Genomic DNA, 11,039 nt, shown 5'->3' with positions numbered 1-11,039 from the left:
AGGAGACTATAAGCAAAGTGAAAAGACAGGCTTCAGAATGGGAGAAAATAACAGCAAATGAAGAAACAGACAAAGAATTTATCTCAAAAATATACAAGCAACTGCTTAACTTACAAGCCCCCTGCTTAACTTAGGTGGAAACCAAACAACAAAGTGATTAACAGAAACAAAATGGTAAAATGACTTTTGATGGTTTTTTTTTTGGATATTTAGAGTATGTTGGCTATCTCTCACATGATATAACATTGATTATTCTCAATCAATGTCTGGATTTGATCTCTATCAACTTCTTCTATCAACTGGTCTACTCAACTGTGGAACATCATCCACCAAGAAACATCCAGCACAAAACTTTTCTTTTTCTTTTTTTTGGCTGTGTTGAGTCTTCATTGCAGTGCGCAGGCTTCTCTAGTTGGGAACTGCCAGTTTAGTTGCCCTGAGGCATGTAATATCTTACTCTCATGACCAGAGATCAAACTCGTGACCCCTGCATTGAAAGGCAGATGCTTAGGACCACCAGGGAAGTTCCCAGATGGGTTTTCTTTTGAGAGCTCTGTACTGTCTCTAAAAAGTTGATGAACCCACACACAAGAGGAAAGGAGAATCCAAAGCTCAAAATGTGAAGCATAACTAAAAAGCATTTTCTGCTCAACCAACTAGTGCCTGCTCAAATTATTTACAGAAAGCTGACCCCATCTCTCAAATGGATGAGGCACTGAAGCCCTACACTCCTGTCTTGCTCTACACACACATGTTCACAGGCTGTAACACCTGCCTTACCTTCCACATGGTTACAGATTTGATCTACTCCAGAGAAAAGAAGACCAGGTAGTGGAAGAATTATGAGTAAGATGAACATATTAGAGTAAGATGATCAGTTTTCAAGAACACAAGGGCTCACTGCTACATTTCCAGAAAACCCCATCATTCACCCCTAGAGGTGCTAAAAGCTTAAGAAGAGTCCCTCACATCATAGATTATAAAACACACTGTTTATAGAGTTTACTGAGATAGAAGTCTGGAGGCTTACACAGAGAAGCAAGGATGTCAAACTACACAAGGCAGTCCCAGCCCAGATACGATCAAGGGAAGCCTAGAGCTGCAGGCTACAAACCTGGGGTTCTTCACCAGAAGCCCAGCGGTAACACCTGCCATCCCAAAGTGTCCTAAAACTGTGATTCTCTTTGGGAATCACTTCTGTCTGTTACTCAGCTCTCTATTTGGTCCTAATATCATTGTAGTTACAGGAAAAATAAGAGCAATGTCACCTACTTAAAGAATACTGTAAATGCAACAAATCCAGCAAAAAAAAAAAAAAAAAAAATACTGCAAAATAAAGGCAGGTTATTATTGCCTAAATGTCTCGATTTTTCTGCTGAGAGACAGACTTTAATATGCCAGTTGAGCAAACAGCCTCACTAAGGAGTAATGCCAGTCCAGGGCCTATAGCATCTACTCTTCTGTCTGTTCCTGATCCTAACCCTCAATTAGTGAGGTAAAAAACAACTGAGAAAGTATTCACTATCAAACTTGAAACTGGGGGCTCTCCTGATAGCTCAGTAGGTAAAGAATCCACCCACAATGAGGAGACCCCTGTTTGATTCCTGGGTCAGGAAGATCCGCTGGAGAAGGGATAGGCTACCCACTCCAGTGTTCCTGGGCTTCCCTTGTGGCTCAGCTGGTAAAGAACCCTGCAGTGTGGGAGACCTGGATTCGATCCCTGGGTTGGGAAGATCCCCTGGAGAAGGGAAAGGCTACCCACTCCAGTATTCTGGCCTGGAGAATTCCAGGGACTGTACAGTCTATGGGGGTCACAAAGAGTCAGGCACAATTGAGTGACTTTCACAAACTTGAAACTAACCCAATTAAAACTTTCTGGATAAGCAGGGAAAAGATCAAAAATTGTTCCCAAAACCCTTCATCTTTGATGTCAGTTTGATCTGTGAATATTCTTTCCACAAACCAATTGAGAATAGAGTTCTTACTCCGTCACAGGAATTCTTCACAACTGTGAAACCATAAAAGATTTTTAAGAGAGTTAAGAATATAACATCATTTACTCAAGTTTCCACAGGAATCTCAGAGTATGAGAGAGACAGACAGACATTTCTTGGTGCAGCCTCTGGTATTCAACCTTCTGAAAGTACTTGACTTTTGGGCCCCATTTCCTGCTTCTTAGGGGAACTTCTCAGAGGGTTAAGTGCTAAAATTTCCCTAGTCAGTATAGTTTCTCTGTTATATTTCTACATGTGCTTAAAAGGTTTTTTACCCAACTCCACCATCTCCACTTCATGAGAAAAATTAAGAAAACACAGAGAATAGAAACAAGCTATCAAAGAAAAAAAATGCTTGACTGAAATATATAAGCATAAAAGAATGAGCTTATGGAAAAAATGAATAGAGAGTTTATCTTCAGAAATGGGGGAACAGGTGACAAAGAGTAGAGCTAAGAAAGATCCAGAGCTAAGGAGGAAAAGCAGTGAATCTGGGAAAATAATAACCATTAGGATTCTCAATATAACTTCACTCCTCCTGATACAGTGGTCTTCATCCTGACTGCAGCTTAGCATCACCTGGAAGGGGTCAGGAGCACTCTAAGGACTGAAACCCAGCCTCCAGAAACTGATTTAGGTTCAAATGATTAGGGATGGAGCCTGAAGTTCTCTCTCCCTAGAAGATGCTGGTTGCAGAAACTAATCCCATGTAAGCCTCTGCTGTTCTCCTGCATCATCAGGGCGTCTGGAAGTGGAAGGGCCATGAACCTGCTCTAAAGGACTTACAAGTGTGACAGAGGGTTTTAACCAGAGTTTCATGTTATATATCATGCTTCTAGGAAAATTCCTTATGAAACCAAAATCTTGAGACACAAATGATGAAATTCAGACCTTTCATTTGACACTACAGGAAAAATTTAATGTTTATAAAATACTATATCTCCAAAATAAAAACATGAATCAAAATTTGTAATGTTACCTCTAAAAAGGGAGTGAGAATTAGAATGGAGCCAACAAGGATATCAGTCTTCCTTAAAAACAGCCTCTTCTGTTTACTGAGTTTGAAATTGTGAAAACAGTATCAGTTCAGTCGCTCAGTTGTTTCTGACTCTTTGTAACCCCATGGACCACAGCACACCAGGCCTCCCTGTCCATCACCAACTCCCAAAGTCTACTCAAACTCATCTCCTTTGAGTTGGTGATGCCATCCAACCATCTCATCCTCTGTTTTCCCCTTCCCCTCCTGCCTTCAATCTTTCCCAGCAAAACATTATACAGAATTATAATTACATGTAAATCCATGGCTGATTCATGTCAATGTATAGCAAAAACCACTACAATATTGTACAGTAACTAGATTCCAACCAATAAAAATAAAGAAAAAAATTTAAAAAGAAAAAAAAGCAATAAAATTTTCAAAAGCAATTCCTAAAATTTCAGAGTAAAATGAAACAAAACTTATATCCATCCAGTAGGTCGACAGAGTCATACAAAAAAGAATTATTAAAAGTGGTTGTAAAAAAATAATTTGAAAACATATTCCCTGTGTGATATGTCTAAGGACAATATGAACAACAACAACAACAAAAGCTTCCAAAAGTCACATTATGGTTAATAGTGTTATACTATAAGATTTTTAAATGAGTAATTATGTTGATATCACTGAGAACTGGGATTAGGCATGACAGAAAAGAGAACAGATGATGAAAGAAGACAGATACGAATCTAAGAGTTAAAAGATAAAGTAAAAGCAGTACTGTCCTGAATCTGATTTAGATTGAAAATACCCATATAAACTCAAGGTTTGTTTACTACCAAAAAATGTATACTAGCTTTGTCCAATGACAAAGCTGAGAAACAAGAGCCAACTCAACAGCAATGAGCACCCCTAGTGCCCAGACCACAGTCTCTAAACACCATTTCCCACTAGAAGGAGCCATGGCTGCTTGGAGAAATGAAGATTCCAGGGCTGAGGCAAATTTGTACTTAAGGGCTTTTTTTGTGTAAAGACAAAGTAGAAACATCTTGTCCCATCAGAAAGCAAAAAATTAACAAGGATTTCTACAGTATGCACAAAAGACAGGAGTCCTGGGAAGAGATGCATTCTATCCTTAATGGCAGAGGCTGGTTTCACAGAGGGCTTAGAAAACGCATCGCTGTTTACAGGTCATTATGGCAGAATGAAATCTCTTGAGAAAAATCACTTCTAAAAGCCAACTTTTCTGGAATGCAATTAAAAGTTTCACTTCTAAGTTGGATTTTGATTTTTTCATCATTATGAAAGTAATCTTTTAAAAAAGGAGTCATCTATTTCCTTGATTTTTTATTTTTTTCATTTATTTTTATTATTTGGAGGCTAATTACTTTACAATATTGTAGTGGTTTTTGCCATACATTGACATGAATCAGCCATAGATTTACCTGTGTTCCCCATCCTGAACTCCCCTCCCACCTCCTTCCCCATCCCATCCCTCTGGGTCATCCCAGTGCACCAGCACCAAGCACTTGTCTCATGTATCCAACCTGGACTGGTGATCTAAAATGGATTGAGGGGAGTTGAAGGATGAGTGAAATAGGTGAGGGAGATTAAGAGACATAAACCAGTTATAAAATAAATAAGTCGTGGGAATGTAATGTACAACATAGGGAATATAGTCAATAACATTGGAAAAATTTGTATGGTGACAGAGGATAACTGGACTGATCAGGGTGATCATTTAATAATGTACAAAAATACTGAGTCACTACACTATGCACTTGAAACTAATATTGTAAGTTAATCATACTCAAATTTTTAAAACATTTTTTCAGTGAGACAATAAAAATACAGATTTTTTTTTTAAAAAACAAATTGAAAAGCATCACCCTCATATATGTCTCAAGGTAATCACTGTGGATATTACTAACACCTGATGGCTAATGCTATGCTCTCAGCATCAGCAGAGCAGGTCTGCTCTGCAGGTCCCTGTCTGCTTGGCTCAATGCCCCCGCCTCCTCTCCTTTGCTCTGTGGTCCTCAGTAGTTGCTCTCAGCCCACAGTATCTCTGCCACCAGCAGCCACTCCTCAGCCTCCTGGGTGGAGCAGAAGTGAGGAACACATGGAAGAAATGGTTGGGAAATAAGTGCAAAGACCTCTCAGCTCTCTGGGAGTGAGTCCAGACACAGAGCCCTGAGTGCCGGCACAAAGCCCACTGTGGGACACAGAGGATTCTGCTTACTTCCTGCTCATCAGTTGAGCTCCAAAGGGAAGGTTTACACAAATATGTGCTTCCTACATTCTCCACCTAAAGCAGAGACAACCAGCAAAAGTGGCCGTGGACAAAGGTCAGTAATTAGACAAGGTCGGGCCATTTCTAAGGTTCCCGGGAAGAGGACATAAACACTGGTCACTTCGCCCCTCTCAGGGGAAGGGACAGGGTGAACCCGCTCTAGTTCTCTGGGGTCGCCCCACTTACACACCAGCAGGTGGAGACCTCACCTCTCAGAGAGAAGCCCTGATGACCTGGGGAGTGGTCTCTGTCTCTCTGGTCCAGGAAGAGTCTTCAGGCGCCTCCTCTCCACCCTGAGGGCCCTGGACAGGCAGAGACCTGTTATCCCCACCCAACATCCCCATGGGTGTGCACACAGGGGCCAGGGTGCTGGGAATTCACTGGCTGTACTGTTCTAATTAGGGGTGACCTGCACATGCTCCAAGTTGAACATTAGCCTGGTACTGGCTTCCCCAAGCATTATGATCACTCCTCAGTTCCCACAGGACAGAGGTTACACACTTTGAAATCCTAACCCTGGAATCCTCACCCTGGACTGGCATTGCCTGCCTCTTCCCACTGGTGCTGCCAGGAGTGCCTGTGCTGTGGTTGGTCACAGCACCATCTGGAAACCATGGGTAACCCATGAGTCACTCTGTGCACCAGAGGAATTAAAAGAGGGCAGGACGTCACAAAGTAAATGTGTTCATGTTTCAGAGAATTCAGAGCTGAGTTTAGATCTTCCACTATATAAAATTATCACCACTTAGGGATGGTAATGAGGGGAAGCTGGCTTTTTAAGAGGCTCCTGGTCCATCTGACCACAGCATGATGTTGTTGCTGGCATCAACATCCTAGTCAAATCTGGCCCCCAGGGGATGTGGTCACCTGAAATCTACCTACAATTACAATCCCAAATTTGACTTCCTGCTCCAGGAAGTTCTTAGCATCCTATTTATTATCCTTAAACAAAATCACTGCAGATGGTGACTGCAGCCATGAAATTAAAAGATGCTTACTCCTTGGAAGGAGAGTTATGACCAACCTAGACAGCATATTAAAAAACAGAGACATTACTTTGCCAACAAAGGTCCGTCTAGTCAAGGCTATGGTTTTTCCAGTGGTCATGTATGGATGTAAGAGTCGGACTCTGAAGAAAGCTGAGCGCTGAAGAATTGATGCTTTTGAACTGTGATATTGGAGAAGACCCTTGAGAGTCCCTTGGACTGCAAGGAGATCCAACCAGTCCATCGTAAAGGAGATCAGTCCTGGGTGTTCACTGGAAGGACTGATGCTAAAGCTGAAACTCCAATACTTTGGCCACCTCATGCAAAGAGTTGACTCATTGGAAAAGACCCTGATATTGGGAGGGATTGGGGGCAGGAGGAGAAGGGGCCGACAGAGGATGAGATGGCTGGATGGCATCACCGACTCGATGGACATGAGTTTGTGTGAACTCCGGGAGTTGGTGAGGGACAGGGAGGCCTGGTGTACTGCGATTCATGTGGTCACAAAGAGTCAGACACGACTGAGCAACTGAACTAAACTGAAACAAGGTTCAGGATGCATGTGTCTGAGACCCTGAAGACAAAGCTCTAAATACAAGCCTTCCTGACCCTGGACAAGCTCTTAGTCATTCAGATGATCAGGCTTGTAAGTCAGAGTGCCTGAAATGGGACACACTTTGTCCTTTAAGCTCCCTGTAACCACCGGCAACCTATGTAATCACTTGGGTTCAGAGTCGTTTCTTCAACAATGGGGGTAATAGGACACCTACAACTTTGTTGAGTTAGCCAAAAGAATAAAAATGTTATTACACATAAAGTGCTCATAGCAGTTCCTGATACATAACTTATTTCGAGTACTTACTATTGCTATTGCTGCACTACTAATAGTACTGCGACTGCCACCACCAGTACTACTCAGCACAACCCCTTGTTACTGCCACTAGTACTTGTAGCACTACTACTGAGAGGAGCCCCCACATTTACCAGGTCCTCGACTCCCCACTTCTCTGCCATGACCGCCCAACAACCAGCCTCCTGAAAGAGGGGCCAGGGCTCTACCACTTGCACCTTATCCAGCCCCCAGGCCTGGCCTTCCCGGATCCCCAGCAGGAAGTGTTACTGGGGCTGGACAACTGTGAGATCAACACTCCACCCCACCTTCACAAGGCAGTACAGTATCTCAGTGGTCAGTGCCCTCTCTAAGGCGGCACTCTGCCCCACACACCTGTCCACCCTCTGGCACAATGGCCAATCCTCTTCTGACATCAGTGAGAACTCCATCCCCCAGGACCACCCAGTCCCCTGGGAGCTGACAGACCTCTTTCTCTCCAGTTGAGTGGGATGGACTTCACCTGCCCAGCTGCCCACTGCCCACAGTGCCCTTCAGTACAGCACAGCCTTTAAACAAGAGCCACGCCGCCCACCTGTGAACCACCTGGCCCACCCACCTCACCCCAACACAATGGACTAATGACAATCACACCTTCTCTACCTAAAACACCCCTTTCACAGCAACTGCATCTTCCATCCCTCCTGCTCTCACACACTCACAGCCCGCCCGTGTCCTTAAGGCAGCGCTAAGGGACCACGGAGAGCACGAGCCACCCAGGGGGGTCTGCAGCAGACCTCCAGCAGGCTCAGACAGAACAGGGGGCTGTCGGCACTGTGTTCCCAGGTGGACTGTCCTCTGGGGGGTTCTTGACCCACGACCTTCAGGGTCATGGAGGTCACTGACCTCATAGCTTTCTGCCTCTGGTTTGCCCTGCATGTTCCCGCCTCCACCCTCTGCCAATGCCAGGCTACCAGGATCCCCCTTCAACCAGGAATCTGCTCCCACAACCAGGGAAAGAAACCAGCATAGAGGGTGCATGAATTCATGGTGAAGCTGGAGCTCCTCCCCACGGGGTTTCTGGCCTGGGTGACCTGGCCCACGGGGAGGGTGCAGCCCAGGGAAGGGTGTGCTCGTGGAGCTCTGGCAGCTCCTGCCCAGATGCAGGGCCCAGAGTTCTGTTCCACAAGAACAGAAGAAGCGAGGACCCCTTTTTAGGAAATCATTTATCAGATGTGACCTGGACAAGTTAACAATTACTTGCTGGAGCACCTATAAAATGCCTTATGTTACTGGATCGGGTCTTTGATCCAAATTTACTTCCTCCAAATCAGGAGGCTCATATTCCTTGAGGTTGTAGGATCTTTTTCTCAAGGATCACTTTCAGCATTTATATCAAGTACTGAGCACTAAAAATGTCCTGCTGCTGCTAAGTCGCTTCAGTCGTGTCCAACTCTGTGCGACCCCATAGACAGCAGCCCAACAGGCTCCACCGTCCCTGGGATTCTCCAGGCAAGAAGACTGGAGTAGGTTGTCATTTCCTTCTCCAAAAATGTCCCAATATGGTATAAAATGTCTTGTCTTGTCAGTGCCATCCTTTCCCATAAGCTGTTATGGGAAAAGCTGAAAGTACTAAGGGCAACTTAGTACTAATCCCCTGGAGGCTCAGTCCTTTAAGCATCTGTCCATTCTGAAAATAAACACAACCACTAAGCTACATCATGATAAGATTTATCCTGTGACAAACCGCTGTCCTCTCTCCCCACCATCGCGTCTATCTCAGTACTGATCTGCATACACTGAGATGCAACACACAGTATGTAAAAATTTTTACCTCAAGAAACGTTAATATTCCCAAAACTAGACAGGATTTCTAGTAACACTTTACAATTGCTGTCATTAAAGAAGGCTCCCGTTTGTATGTCTTGGCTCTCAAAACTTCCTGATCCCAGTACCTGTGATGAGAAACAGAGCACAGTGAAGAACAGCATGTCCAGCACAGGGAAATGGGGGAGGGGCGGAGTGGGAGAGGAGCCTTCACTACAGGGCGCTCTGTGGGGCCCCGTAGATGGTTGCTAACTGCTCATGGGGCTCCTGAGAGATGAGCGGTGCAGACCCTGAAGCACCAGAATAAAAGGCTTTGAGGTCCCAGTCTTTGAATCAGTTCTAATGAGATGGATGAAACTGGAGCCCATTATACAGAGTGAAGTAAGCCAGAAAGATAAAGAACATTACAGCATACTAACACATATATATGGAATTTAGAAAGATGGTAATGATAATCCTATATGCAAAACAGAAAAAGAGACACAGAAGTACAGAACAGACTTTTGAACTCTGTGGGAGAAGGTGAGGGTGGGATGTTTCAAAAGAACAGCATGTATATTATCTATGGTGAAACAGATCACCAGCCCAGGTGGGATGCATGAGACAAGTGCTTGGCCTGGTGCACTGGGAAGACCCAGAGGAATCAGGTGGAGAGGGAAGTGGGAGGCGGGATCGGGATGGGGAATACGTGTAACTCTATGGCTGATTCATATCAATGTATGACAAAACCCACTGAAATGTTGTGAAGTAATTAGCCTCCAACTAATAAAAAATAAAAAAAATAAATTAAAAAAAAAAGGCTTTGAGGGGAAAAAGTCCCAATTCTGGAAATAAGTTCCTTCCAAGCTTTGCTGGACTCACGGGTCATGAGCCGCTCAGGGGGGCAGACTCCCTCCTCCAGGGACCCCACCTCCAGGGACAAAGCTTGACCTCCAGGGCCGTGGCTGCGGGCTCCCTCCACGTCCACAGATGCATAGGGAACATGGGCTCCCCCAGCCTCCAAAGTGGGCTAAGCCCGGGGTCAGCCTGAGGGGCTGACAGTGCAGAGTCAGGGGAGGAGGCTCAGAAGAACCCAGAGGAAGCAAAGCCTCCCCCACACCTCTAGCCCCACGTGGAAATTCTCACTCTCCCTCCTCTCCTCCCTGCTGCCTGTGCTCACCCTTGTAGCTCTTCTCCAAGGCTCTGGGAGCGATCTTCCAGAAGCACCAGGTACATGTCATCTTGTGTTAGTTTCTGTTCGTGACCAATTTTAAACAAGGGGTTTAGCCACCTGCTAAAAATTAAAAGGACGGTGACATATATCCAAGTTCTCTCTGCTCTGCTCAGATGCTCAACTGTACATCCAAATTACATATCTCTAATTAGAATCCTACATTTATGGGTTTTGTTAAATAAAAACAAAAAACTACATTTCAAATATATAGCAGTATAGGGGAATAATTAGATAAGTGTTTACACACTCACTCACATACACACACACAGTCCCTAACTCTGTACTCTGAGAGGCCCTGGAAGCAATGACACACTGGTAGCATTCTAGCCCCCTGATATCGGGGTTTGGGGTAACATACACAATCACAATTTTTTTCTTGTTGTAAGAAATGTTAAGGTCTCTTATCAGCTTTCAATTCTGTTCTGTACTTTCAGAACAGTAGGATTAACTATAATCACCAGACTTCACATTACATCCCCATAACTGACTCATTTTATAATGGAAGTTTGTGCCCTTTGGCCCCCTTCACCCAGGTCTTGGTTTTTTAATACCTTCTTCCCTAAAAGGAACCAACTAAGAAATGGTTGGTTCTAAAACTGGGGCAGTGTGTGTCAGCACGTGATAATTTTTTTTTTTTTTTTTACTGTAATATAAGTGCCTGACATTGAAGCTTTGGAGACATCCATGTCAAAGACATCCATCTCCGGTGAACACGTGACAGCTACACAATGAGATAAAGAGCCAGGCCACCCAACCTGTGAAGTTCCTGCTTTTAGAAAGCTCTGGTTGATCTGATAACAGACCATCTCACTGACTGTTTGATTCTCCCTTCCTGCACTTTAATTCCCGCTCTTATTTTTTAAATTCGCCAATAAAGAGTGAAACTTTAAAATCCTAGACACCCCACCCTCAACCTCAAAA

At 44.2% G+C, this 11,039-nt stretch overlaps 1 pseudogene; it reads right to left on the bottom strand.

Annotated features, from left to right (window-relative positions):
- Positions 1 to 5,009: 5,009 nt before the first annotated feature.
- LOC133049358 (ATP-binding cassette sub-family C member 4-like) lies at positions 5,010 to 10,819 on the bottom strand (annotated as a pseudogene).
- Between the last annotated feature and the right edge of the window lie 220 nt (positions 10,820 to 11,039).

Source organism: Dama dama, chromosome 30 (assembly GCF_033118175.1).
Source record: "Dama dama isolate Ldn47 chromosome 30, ASM3311817v1, whole genome shotgun sequence".
Lineage (NCBI taxonomy): Eukaryota > Metazoa > Chordata > Mammalia > Artiodactyla > Cervidae > Dama > Dama dama.
The sequence above is the reverse complement of the archived record's forward strand: the minus strand, read 5'-3'. Positions and strand labels throughout refer to the sequence as shown.